A 12,717-nucleotide genomic window follows, 5' to 3' on the forward strand; every position below is an offset into this window, starting at 1 on the left:
TTCAGCTATCCTTGGCGCAGGCCTTGAGTATTCCCTGTGGCTCTGCTGAATTGACTGGAAACATGATAAGGCATCTAAATTCTGCAGGTATTGCCATTCCTAGCATCCAATTTGATTTTTGATGGACAGAGAGCCCCAGGAAAGTAGATGCCTTTGTACCTAAGTAAAAAGAAATCCCCAGCAAGACAGACATACCCTCATCAGTATGCTCCCAGTATGACAGCCATGCAAGTGAGTGATCCATTTTGTTTTGAACTCTGGCTCTGTCAATGACAGTACACGATTTACCAGAACAAATCAAATAAATGCATTTGACTTGCGTTTTGGCATTTGAAAACACAAAGCCTTGTTTCCTAATGCAGCCTTGTGATTCCACACTCTCGATGTGAACTCTCCCTCACAGATATCGTTGCCAGAAAGAGAATGAAAAAAAAAAAAAAAGAACAAATCAGGGTGTAATTGTTCGCCATGGTTCCCAGTATTACAGGAAGCACAGTCTGTGTGGTTCAAAGCACTAGACCCTAAGATGACTTTAAGTCCTTGACCGCAGTCAGCGGGCACAGATCTCAATGCTCGGCTCGGTTCCTTCTGCAGGTCCAAGTGACAGCTATGAGTGGAATTTTAAAGGGGAAGCTGGAAGAAGCTGACAGCGCCTCTCTCTGCTCTTCTGGGCAGGAATCAGATGATGACGTTTTTAGCTGTTACAGTGCTGACAGTCTTGATAGTGTCTGTCTGTCCACAGCTGGTCATTTACCCGTGAGTATCTGAAGCTGTATTTCATGTTTCCCTCTAAATTCTCTCTAGATGGCTGATCCTTGGGGGCTTCCAAGAATTTGCAGACTTATAGCTGCTTCCAAGTTCTTCGTCATTTGGAAGTATCATTTTGTTTTAATTAGTCATCACGGTGGGCTTCTGCCCAAATCTCTAATGGAATGGGTCTAGAGAAGGCAGAATTTGGTCTCATCAGAGGTAAGCAGAGAGCAACTGAAAATCACTTCATCATCAGCTCTCTCTTGGTTTGAGAACCATAACAAGTGAGCTATTCATTTGTAGCATCTAATACTGTAATCAATATCAGTGGGTTGGGAAGTATTTGCTAAGGGCAATGTACTCGCCTAGAGTAGTATTTTTTTTTTCTTTCTGATTTTGAGAATCAAACCCAGAGGCTTGCCAATGCTAGGTGTCCACTTTGCCACTGAGGTACATCTTCAGTGATGTACCTGAGTACGACCTCAGGACGGTGTGTGGGGAAGGAGAAGGGAGGGTAGTGCAGGAGAAAAGGCCAGTTAGATGGCTCAATAGTTATGGTCAAGGATGCTCCCACCAACCCTGATGATCTTAGTCAGATCCCTGGGACCACATGGTGGAAGGAGAGAAACAGTGCCTGGCATTTGTTCTCTGATCAGTACGTACATCCCCACACACCTGTGCATACACATACAGATAAGTAAATAAATTTAGTAATAAAAATTTAGTATCAAAGTATAATAATAGATGTTTTAAAAATACGGTGCTGCAAAATCGAGATGCTGAAAGTTCTGGAATTCTGTAGACAAAGGCAAGGCTCAGATGTAAGCCTACGTTCATTCACTAGAGTAAAGATGGCCTTCACATACATACTTCTTCTAAGGAGATTAAGATGGATAAGAATATAGAGTATAGTAGGATATGTTTGAATTCATTATCCCACCCATTTTCTAGTTACGTTCGTTAAAAAGATTTGTTTGTTTTTTTTTTTTTTTTTTCGGAGCTGGGGAAAAAGCCTTGCTTGCTTTAGGCAAGAGCTCTACCACTGCTAAATCCCAAACCCATAAGTGAAGTTTTGATATAGAATTTTTTTATAATTCTGCCAATTTAAACCTAACCATTAATGGAGGTAAGACTTGAAAATACATTATTATTATTATTATTATTATTATTATTATTATTATTGCTACTTTGTTTTGTTTTGTTTTTGTGACATCAGTGCTTGAACCCAGAGTTCTGTACAGCTGCACTCCCACTGAGCCACATCCCAACCCTCATAATTATTTCTTCAAAATTTTTGTTACATTTACTTCTTTGTAGTGTGTCTGTGTATGTCTGTGTGTGTCTGTGTGTGTGTGTATCTGTATCTGTGTGTACAACACATGTATAAAGTCAGAGGACAACTTGCAAGATCTTTCTTTCCGTTATAAGAGTTGTAGGGGTTGAACTTGGGTCATCAGATTTAGTGGCAAGCGCCTTTACCTGCAGACCTCCCACATTTATTTCTTAAAAGTGTTAATAGACTAAGTAAAGTCAATAGAGCTCTGTAACTTCACACAGGCTTTACGGGATTGCTAGCAGCCTTTCTGTTGCTAAGAAAAAGGCCATAACCAATAGCAACTTGGGGAGGAAAGTGTTTGTTTCAGCTTATGGGTCTATTCTATCATGTCCTTCATGAAGGTAAGCCAAGGCAGGGACTCGAGGCAGGAACCGCAAAGCAGGAACTAAAGCAGAGGCCTTCAAGGGATGCTGCTAATTGGCTTGCTTTCCATGGCTTACTTAGCCTGCTTTTTTTAAAAAATACAACCCAGACCACCTGCTTAGAGTTAGCACTACCCACAGTGGGTCGGACCCTTCAGTATCAAGCATCAGACAAGAAAATGTTCCTACCCGTTTGCCTATAGGCCAGTCTGATGACATTTTTTTCTCAATTGATGCTCTTTCTTCACATCTGACTCTAACTTGTATCTGGTTGACCGAAAAGCTAACCAGACGTGACAATGGGATAAATGTCGCTTAAAGCTTACATTTTGTGTTGAATAGTTTCTGTCTTTTAATGAAGTCAAGGTAAAAGGAAATAATACAGTGTTATTTTCATGTAGATTTCTTTTTCTACCTTCCCTATTCCTAATTTTTAGAGAGTTTTGTACTTAGGGATTTTAAACTCACTGAAACATCCTTAAAATCCCTACTAACATTATACACATTTCTCTGCACATTGAAAATCATATTTTTGTGCCTTACCCCTCACACATTTAAGATTTAGGAATTGTATTCTGTCCTTGGGCATATTCCATCCTTATTAAAAGAGTCGAGAATTGAGAACGTCAGATTTTGTAAGAAGGTGTAGGCCTTGTGTTGTTTACTCTCTTGGCTAATGCAGAACTTTGTAGATGAACTTGAAACAAGTTTAAAAAGTGAGCAGAAGGTCCAAGAACTCTTGTGAAGATAGCCACAGTTTGGAAGTAAGGCTGTTTAATGACACAAAAAATACTTCCAGACAAAGCATTCTGAGAGAATATGCTTTGAGGCTGCCTTTTCAAACCCTCTAAGCTGCTGTATCCTTGAGAAAGGCCAGGACACTGACCTTATGTCTTGCTGTGATCCTTGATGCCTAGCATGGGTAGAACATTCGATGATGCTTAAGTTTCTATATTGAACAAACAGATTAATTCTGATAGTTTTCCATTCTGTTTTGATGGAGTACTGGAGTTTGAGCCAGGCCTTTGTACATACGTGGCAAGTACCCCACTACCGAGTCATGTATACCCTGCCACAATTCAAAATTCTCAAGTGTTGTAGGAATGAGTCAAAACACATGGTATGGGATTCTCAAGGAAATTGATATCATTTTTTTCTTAAAAAGGAAACAGTCTATGGGATGCTCACGTCCTTAAAAAAAAGTAGTGGTCCACATTTAAAGGCAGGACTGTGGAGAAAATTCTAACACTATCCCCTCTCTGTGCTTAGAGGGTCTCTCAAGTTGGGTCTAGTAGAGAAGCTGTCCAATGTTAGTCAGTTTCCCTTTAGCCAATCCTGAAGAGCACCATCATTTAAGATGTAGTTCCCCTGAGATGGCTCCATCTAACCGAATAGAGTACTAATCTAGTAGTACAGGAGAGCAAGTGCCACACCTCTGTGATTTTTTTTTTAATAAGTTCCAATTTTTTTCAACACCTTGCTATCTTGTGTATCTCCTAAAGTGACAAATTGGTTCTGTCCTGGAAAAATCAATCTCAAAACTTCTCTATGCAAGACTTCAATTGATTTCTGCGGCTTATGTGTTCACAAAGTACCTAGGACTTTCATTTAAGCCTCGGTGCGTTTTACATCATGTTTTACAGATGTGGTTTAAGAAGCTTTCCGGTTGTAAATGAAGAAATATGTCTAATTAAAAAAAAAGAAGCTTTCTGGTTGAATGTGATGCTCTGGTGTTTTAGCGAAGGTTAGAGAGAGTGGAGGTACAGTAGTTGATCTGGACATTTGGACAGTTTCCAGGAAGAATGAAAGTAGCAGTGGACAGAGTCTCTTAAAAAATATTTTGATATGTGATTCCCAACTTCACTATTACCTCTCGGTCCCCACAGACCGTTGTTTTTCTTTTGCTTTGTTTTGTGTTTTGTTTTTCCCCATCACCTGCACAATTGATGGGTTTGTCATGGTGACCTTTCCAGGGCTGAAGGACAATATTCACAGGTTCTCCTTTGTAAGAGAATGCTGATAGTTATCGTTTAGTAACCGGCACCTGAGAACTGTGAGTGTGGCCACTCCAGGAGGAGGAGGAGGGGAGAGCAGACAGATGCAGTCTGCTGAGTATTTTCTGTCACCGTGGGCTACTCTCAGTCTGCTCTCAAACACAGAACCTTATTCATTCCGAAGCTGGGATAAGACAAGAGAATGTTTACATTCATGTTCCTGTCTTTAAGAGGACCTGACGCTTGGCGTAGGCTAAGACAAAAAACAACAGTAGTTGTTGGATCTCATCTTTAACCTAAAGAATATTAGCAGTGATTTCAAAGAAGTCGGTTAAACTCTTATTCTACAGCTCTGGAGGCCAAGACCATGGAGGAGGTTTTGAGAACCATAAAAATATGACCTGTAGTAAAACACTTTAATGTTCTACCCATGCACCGTGCCTTTCCACCCAACCCCACGGCTCCCGATCGTTTACTTGCACGACTGAGTACAGAGAACCAACTCATCAAGTCAGTGGCATGGCTGCCTCTTTTCTGGCAACTTCTGTTAGATGTAGAATGAATTAGTCTTTTGGCAAAAGTAAGTGAGTAAAAAAAAAAAAATGGCAGGGCAAGAATTCAAGCTGAGTGTGAAATGGCAGTTCTCGTCCCCTTTCCGCCTGGAAGCGACAGGCAGGCTTTCCTTGCGTGTCACCGACATTGATTGAAATGTCGCAGGGCAAACATGTTTTACATTTACATGAACGAAATTGGTTTGTCCTTGTGGCATAGTGCTGCCTGTGATAATGGTAGGAACGTTGCCATGAAAAGTGGGTGAGCTGAAGTACGCAGAGGGCATCTTCTACAGTAGCTGGCAAATCCAGGGTTATGTCACCGCCTCCACAGGTAACAATCTTCATGCACTTCGTTTTTTTGTGACAAAAGAAGTTGGGCAGGAAAACAAACAATATCTGTCTATTTCTTCAACCCCGGGGCACAGCGTTACTTGTCTGATTCGGAACTTCAGAAGTCTGCTCCCCTCGGATTCCAGTTGGGCTCACTTGGTCCAAACTTCCCATTACATGGAGAGGTCCAAAGTCTGCTTTTATATTTGTTTCTTCATTGTAAACCTTGACAAATCATTGAAATAGGGCATCGAGTTTGAGAGCATAGCTGGGCCAAGTTTCAAATAGTATTTGTTGTGTCTGTGACAAGGAATGTAGAATATCGAAGGTATGGTTTTAATTCCATTAGCTGCCGTGAAAAAGTAAAGCATTATGGCCATCCTGAGGTGTGGGTAGTACTGTCTCTCACCTGGACTGATGGAGAAAGCTTTCTTAGCATGAGATCTCAGATAAATAGTAGAAAAAAATTCCCTGCTTCCTACATGTATTATTTACTCCGGATGTTTGTAGGCGGATCGATTTTGCAACTATTTCATTCAGAGAAGAATTAAAGTCGTTATTAAATATTAATGACGCCATCTTCACATTAGTGATCGAAGCGTTTCTCCCTGACAGGATAATCTGTTTACAGATAAACCTCAGAATGCTTACATTTTATAAACCTCTCAGTAGACAGTCAGATCTGTCGTTGGTCAGGGGCAGAGCCAGCATGCTGTTACTCTCGATAGACGTAGGCACTTAATCTTTTAGGGACTTGTGTCTTTGTGGCACAAAAGGATTTCAGGGAACGATCCTGGGAGTTATTGGAATTCTGATTGTTAGAATTGTTATTAGAAACAGGAGATTTTTGGGGGGGCTTTTTAATATTTATTTATATTTATTTTATTATATTTTTGAGACAGAATTTCTCTGTTGTAGCTCTGACTGTCCTGGAACTCACTCTATAGACTATGCTGTTCTCCAAGATCTACCTGCCTCTGCCTTCTGACTGTTAGGATTAAAGGTGTGTGCCACCAGTGGTCAGCTTAGGGGTTCTATTAAAGATAATTTTAATAGAGACTTTGAGCAGAAGGAAGGGCTAAGACAAAGATACTTAGATACAGGTAAGACACACACAAGTGTTGGAACTGGCTCCTCCAGGGACGGTCATAATTAACTGTCTTAAAGTGGTATAAATATGGGGTATCTCTCTCTCTCTCTGTCTCTCTCTCTCTCTCTCTCTCTCTCTCTCGTGTGTGTGTGTGTGTGTGTGTGTGTGTAAGAGAGAGAGAGAGAGAGAGAGAGAGAGAGAGAGAGAGAGAGAGAGAGAGACTAAATGTATATCTCAAAAAGTACCTAAGAAACCATTTTCTCCTTTTCTTTCTCTTTAACACGTTAGATGACGGGGAGGCTCTGGAGATGCCTTGATAGAATTCTAATTCCATAAAGCGGAGCCTGAAGTAGGAGGGTTACACAAGAGATTTAGTGTGTGTCCTTTTCCTGTACGTGCGGTTTCTCATGAAAACTCCACGTGTACCTCTGGGGATGGAGATTTCTGTAGTTGATACACATGCTAGAATTCTTGCTTCTCTACCGGCAATAGGTTTCTGTGTCCCCGTAGTTTCACTGTTTTTCTTTCTATTCAGCCTTCCTTTCAGATCATGTAAGGGTGGCCACAAGGACTGATTGCCCAACTGAGGAATACTGTGTCTGTAAATAGGCACAAATAAAAATAAGGTGATTAAAATTCTAATATCCATCTTCCTGGTGCCATCTTCTGGGTTTGGTTTGGAAACGAGAGACTCATTAGCTCTAGCCTGGCTGCTTATGGCAACGATGCTGGTGGCACCAGTGCCTGAAACAAATGTCTTAGTGATTCTCTAAAGGGTTTATAATTTATTGCACAGAGCAGGCTTTCTGATGCTCTTGACAGCTCACGGGAGGTACGTCTGTCTGTGTGATGGTAATACAGAAAAGAATTGCTTAGGAAAGTAAAGAGTCATTTGTGGCAATTTCTGTGTAAGACATATGTAATGCTTTACTTTTAGGAAGTAGTTTTAAAAAAGTTCTCTCGTCTTTGTGTGTGTACGTGTGTGTGTGTGTGTGTGTGTTTGTGTGTGTGTCTGTGTGTGTCTGTGTGTGTGTGATTGAAGAGTTTGAGAGTAATCTCAGAAGGTTTGAAGGCTTCATATTTATTGTCTAAGAAGTTTTACATGTTGAGTGGCTGCAGTCTGTCACAGACTAAACATAAATAAGTCTCAAACACACTAAGTTCTATGCCTGGGTGGAACCCGGTTTAAAGTGTAGTTTGTAAGATAACAAAGAACAGTCGTTATAAATGTAGTGAAATCTAAAGCGAAGAAGACCAATATGTAAAATCATGTAAAGGAATTCACTTCCTTTTAATGACATTTAATTTCCAAGCGGAGAAGGGCTTCAAGTCAGTTAAAATGGCAGTACACTCAGTTGTATTTGATTTTTATTTTGTGTTGCAAGCGCAACAATGAAATACTAGTAAAAATTCATCTCTACAGGTGACAATTGAAGAATTTGAATGAAAGTTTGTTAAATGATTCAAATGATTCACCTGTCTTACTGTTTCCACTGCTGTGAAGAGACACCATGAACACAGCAGCTCTTATAAAAGAAAACATTTGACTGGGGCTGGCTTATGGTTTCAGAGGTTGAGTCCATTATGATCATGGCGGGAAGCATGGCGGCGTGCAGGCAGACACGGTGCTGGAGAAGGAGCTGAGAGATCTGCATCTTGGTCCACAGGCGGCAGGAAGAGAATGTGTGGCACACTGAGCGGAGTTACTGCATAAATAGGAGCACTCAAAGCCCCACACAATGACACACTTCCTCCCACAAGGCCACACCTCCTAATAATGCCACTCCCTGTGGGCCAAGTATTCCAACTCGTGAGCCTGTGGTGGCCATACCTATTCAACCCATCATATCAACTGTGAAGTCACTTGAAAACAAAAGGAGGAGGGGGAGGAGGGGGAGAGGAAGAGAAGATTATTATTAATTGGAGATCTTAATGAATATCACCAAACATTAATGGTTCCAAAAGCAACTCCTCTTCAAACCAGAAATCAATAAACAAACAAAAAACAAAAACAAAGAAACCCAAAATCGACAAAACGGAAAGCAAGAACAATCCTCAAAGTTCCACGAAGTCTGGCGAAGACTAGGCAGGATGCTCACACACTAGGCACTTCTGCCCTGTGTCCTCTTGGTTGGAAGTGAGATGGAGGTGGTTTTTGGCCAGGTTCATTTTGTTCTGGGTCCTGTTACTTGTCAGAGAGAGACGTTGGGTGCAAGGATTATCCACTTGGTTCCATGATTAGGAGATAACATTCCGAGAAGCACTTTGAGATAAAATGGGTGTTTTCGCTTTACATCACATTTTGAAAGATGCTCTTAAATAAAGCAATATTTATATTTCATTTGAAAATTAATATATACAATTCCTACATTTTAAAGGACATATGTAATGTAAGCTTTGATATCAGCATTTGGCATTAATTCTATTTTTAAGAATCTTGGTTTGGAATAAAAAATGAAAGTAAAAAATTCATGGGTAATTTTTCCAGTGAAATCAGTCGTGATTTCTGCAAATAAGCTGGTACATTATTTTTTTCTCTCCTTTTTTTTCAATGCTGTGTCAGGCCTGACTTTCTGCCATTTGCAGTTTCTATGGCAACTACTACCTTGGCTTGGAGAGTAGAGATTTCAGATTATTTACATTTTAATATAAATATATATGCATATATATTTCAAGAATACTTAACCAAATTGCATATTGATTTTGTTAAAAATAGAGATGTGTGAACAATTTTAGCTTTATAGAATATTTTTGCAATATTTTTGTGTCAAAAATATATATAACCTAGCTGTCTTGCAAGCAGTTAAATAATTTCTGGGAAAGTGATGAAATTGATGGTCATGTAGGTGACAAAGTCAGTGGGATAAATATATCAATTGATATAAGATATATTCACATTGCTGAATTATATGCTCCTACCATTTTTGTATTGTGTGTGTGTGTTTGTGTGTGAATTTTGTATTAGGATATGAAGAAGAATATCTTATTTTCTCTGGGTGTTGGAATTATGAGTGATTTGTGTTATCTTTCTATCTATCTTCTATACTTCATCTGTTTTTCTCATGTCCGTTCATTATCATACACGTTTTTTCCCTAACAAGATTCTCTGTGCTCATGTATAGTAACTACACTTCTTCCTCTCCTCCTCCTCCTGTTCCTCCTCTGTCAACTTTTCTTTAAAGATTTATTCATTTTACTTCACAAGTATGAATATTTTGCCTGCGTGTCTTTAAACCATGTGGGTGCTTAAAGGTCCTGTGTAAGAGCAAAAGGTGTCCTTAATCACTAACCGGTATTTCCTACTTCTGTAAGCTCTTTCTAGAATTCATCACTTAACACTAATGACATGTTCATATTTAAACCTCAGGGGAGACCTTTAGTGACTGATATAAAACTTGACCCATTATATGTTCACTTTTAATGTTTGAGAGTTTATTTGCTGGATACATCGCCCAAGTGGACTCGATATAGAGGCATATATCTAGATATAGCTAGGTACGTTTGTGACCAATTAATCTTCTGTTATCTTTCCATTTCAGAAAATGATACTGTGCCTAGCTATTGTTTTATATAAAGTAGAATTTTATAGTTTTATTTGTAGTGTTTATTAAGATTTAAATGTGTTTTGTTTTTATTTTGAGGCAGACTTTCTGACAGGCTGTGTTTAGTATGAGGAAAGGTATGGGTACGTTTGTTTATTTTATTTATTTAATTTTTAGTTAACTTAAAGTGATTCCCACAGGACACCCTTCAATTTGGCTATCGATTACTTTGCACTGTATTAAAGATGCATTCATTCATTTAGAGTTTTAGGTTAATGAAGAGTATGAAGCCCCATCAAATAACTTACCGGTGCATTTGATCATTTTATCTTAATTGCTAAGATGATGGACTTAACTATTTTTCCAATATAAAATTGTTACAGTGTATGTTCATCTAAGCTTATTCTGAAAACGTTCATTTTTTAAAAAAAAATTCAATTACTTACCAATTAATTTATTTTGTGTGCCTGTGTTTGGGTGCATAGAATCATTCTGAAAAAAAAAATACAGCTTTTAGCAACAACATTGTATGCAGTAGAGAAAAAGTTAGCCCTTGTACCTAAGAAACTACAGCGTGGTAAAGGTGCAACCATAAGCAGTCAGATGTTTGGAAAGGTCTGAAGGTTCTGACTTCCTTCTTCATGCAGAATGACTAAGGTCTGACTCAGCCAAAACGAACAGCAATGTCAACTCCAGTTTCCAAGAATTAAGCAAAACTTATCCACATTTCTTCCACATTTTTTTTTCCTTTTTCTTTATTTCGGAGCTGGGGACCGAACCCAGGGCCTTGCGTTTGCTCAGCAAGCGCTCTACCACTGAGCTAAATCCCCAACCCCATCTCTTCCCGTGACTTACACTAACTGGCAGTGGTGCACAGGAAGGTCAGCGTCGCTGGAAGGCAGGGATGCGGTGCTTGGATGGGAGAGGGATACGGTGTTGCTTCGGCCCAATCCGTGCTTTTGCAGATAGAGCTAGGCGACCAATCCTCTCTCAGTTTATTCCTCATGCTACCTCTTCGTTTCTCCTGAAGGTAGGGTGAAGTGGGAGAGCCCAGCCTCGCCCTGTTGAGCCACTGCCCCTCTGTAGCGACCATTAACTTTAGTTGCACTTTTCCATCTCGGTGGGGAATTTGTCTTTTGATGTCTCCATCGGGTGCACGAATGTGTCCTTTTGAAGTCTGTTTAGCAGACACCAATCAGACTACAAGTGGCTCTCCTGTGGAATAGACAGGGAGAGAATACCTTTCTGCATTCTGTTTCTTTTCTTTACTTTTCAACTTAAATAACCTATTTAAGATAAAAAGAGACGGTATTACGGTCAGTGACAGCCTGCCAACATTAACCACGTTAACTCGCTTTCTCTTGCTGGCAATGTATAACTGAGTCCATTACTTAGTTCCATTTCTTCTGATGTTTGTCCCAGCGCCTCTTGATTCAGAGCTAATACTTAGGGTTATATTGAATTTGCACTGGAAGCGGCAGGAGGCCTGTGCAATCTAACGTTCAAAGAGGCATCTCAGTGAGTCTAACAGACAACACGGAGATAAGATTCTACCATGCAAAAGTGAACTTGGGATTGGTGCTGCTTCCTTCTCCACTGTATCATGGCTGTCTTCTGTATGGAGAAATTGGGTTGTCTTCAATGATAGAGGGGCCCTAGGTTTCCCAGTTGACCTGTGGAAGAGTCTGTCCTCCTATGCACATGTACAGCTAGCAAGCTAGCTAGCACTTCCCTTTCTTAGTCTTTGATAATTTATAGATACATGTGTGTTCTGAGCAAAACCACCTCTAATTTTTCCCTCTAACTTCTCCTATTGCTTCACTTTTTCCTCCTAGATTTATAAGCTATTTAAAAAGCACACAGAGTTCGCTTAGTGTACCTGCGTGTACATGAACATGCTTAGTGTACCTGATGTCGTCTCTCATAAGCCTCATTCCTGAAGAAAAAGGACTCTTCATTCCCCAGCAGCCTATAGTTGCCAAAAGCTCTTCAGTTGTGGGGGGGCTTCCTAAGTCCCACCCACCACTATTTATGTGTACTTGATCTGGCTTGATCTAATACAACTCCTGTGAGTAAACATTAAGTTCATATGCCCCTGGCCCTCGCTGTTTAGGATTATTGTGATGTGTTCATAGCTGAACTTTGCTCTTTCTCTGTGAATTATATTTCTGTATTTCTGTGCCTGCCAGTTTACTGGTTACCCATGCCTGCTAGATTCAGCAGATAAGGGGCACATGCAGAAAAATGGAGGCTGGGGGAGGGGGATGGTCACAACAGCCCTAGCCCATATCCCAACGTTGTTGGCAAAGATTTGGTTCCTACTCAGTAGCACCAGGCACCGTAGATGACCCTTTCCTACTGTGTACCACAGTCCAATGTGTAAGGACCGCTTCTTCTGTTGCTAACCTGTGAGCATCTTAGCTTTCTCCCTTTATTCGGTGTGAGTCTGCATTCTGTCCTGCCAATGGGGAGTGGAAGTGCCGACGGGGAGGTGAAGCACAGGGAGTTTGTGGTCCACGTTTTGCCCTGCTGCTACCGGGATGTGGGAATTGGGCAGACAAAATGGGGAGATGCATTTACCCTGCACTGCTTCCACCATCAGGTGCTTGGCTTTAGGGAAGCATTGAGACAATGCTCAGGGGGTGAGAAAACCTCAGCCATGGATGTGAGAGGCTGAAGCAGGGGTTCCCAAGCTCCCCACATCTAGTTACCCCTGGGGAGTAGTTGGAAACGAAGTATCTCACATCCACGATTCTATG

At 40.5% G+C, this 12,717-nt stretch overlaps 1 protein-coding gene across 2 annotated transcripts in view; it reads left to right on the top strand.

The window, feature by feature from the left end:
* Csrnp3 (cysteine and serine rich nuclear protein 3) overlaps positions 1 to 12,717 on the top strand; it is a 176,201-nt gene that overhangs the window by 12,779 nt on the left and 150,705 nt on the right. Inside the window, exon 2 of one of the 2 annotated variants that reach the window (XM_032903411.1) lies at positions 595 to 756. The exons of the other annotated variant lie outside the window; for it this stretch is intronic. The gene's annotated coding sequence lies outside the window, so the exon portion shown is untranslated. The remainder of the gene's footprint in view (positions 1 to 594; positions 757 to 12,717) is intronic. 2 annotated transcript variants of the gene reach the window in all.

The sequence above is a fragment of the Rattus rattus genome, chromosome 5 (assembly GCF_011064425.1).
Source record: "Rattus rattus isolate New Zealand chromosome 5, Rrattus_CSIRO_v1, whole genome shotgun sequence".
NCBI classification, from domain to species: Eukaryota; Metazoa; Chordata; class Mammalia; order Rodentia; family Muridae; genus Rattus; species Rattus rattus.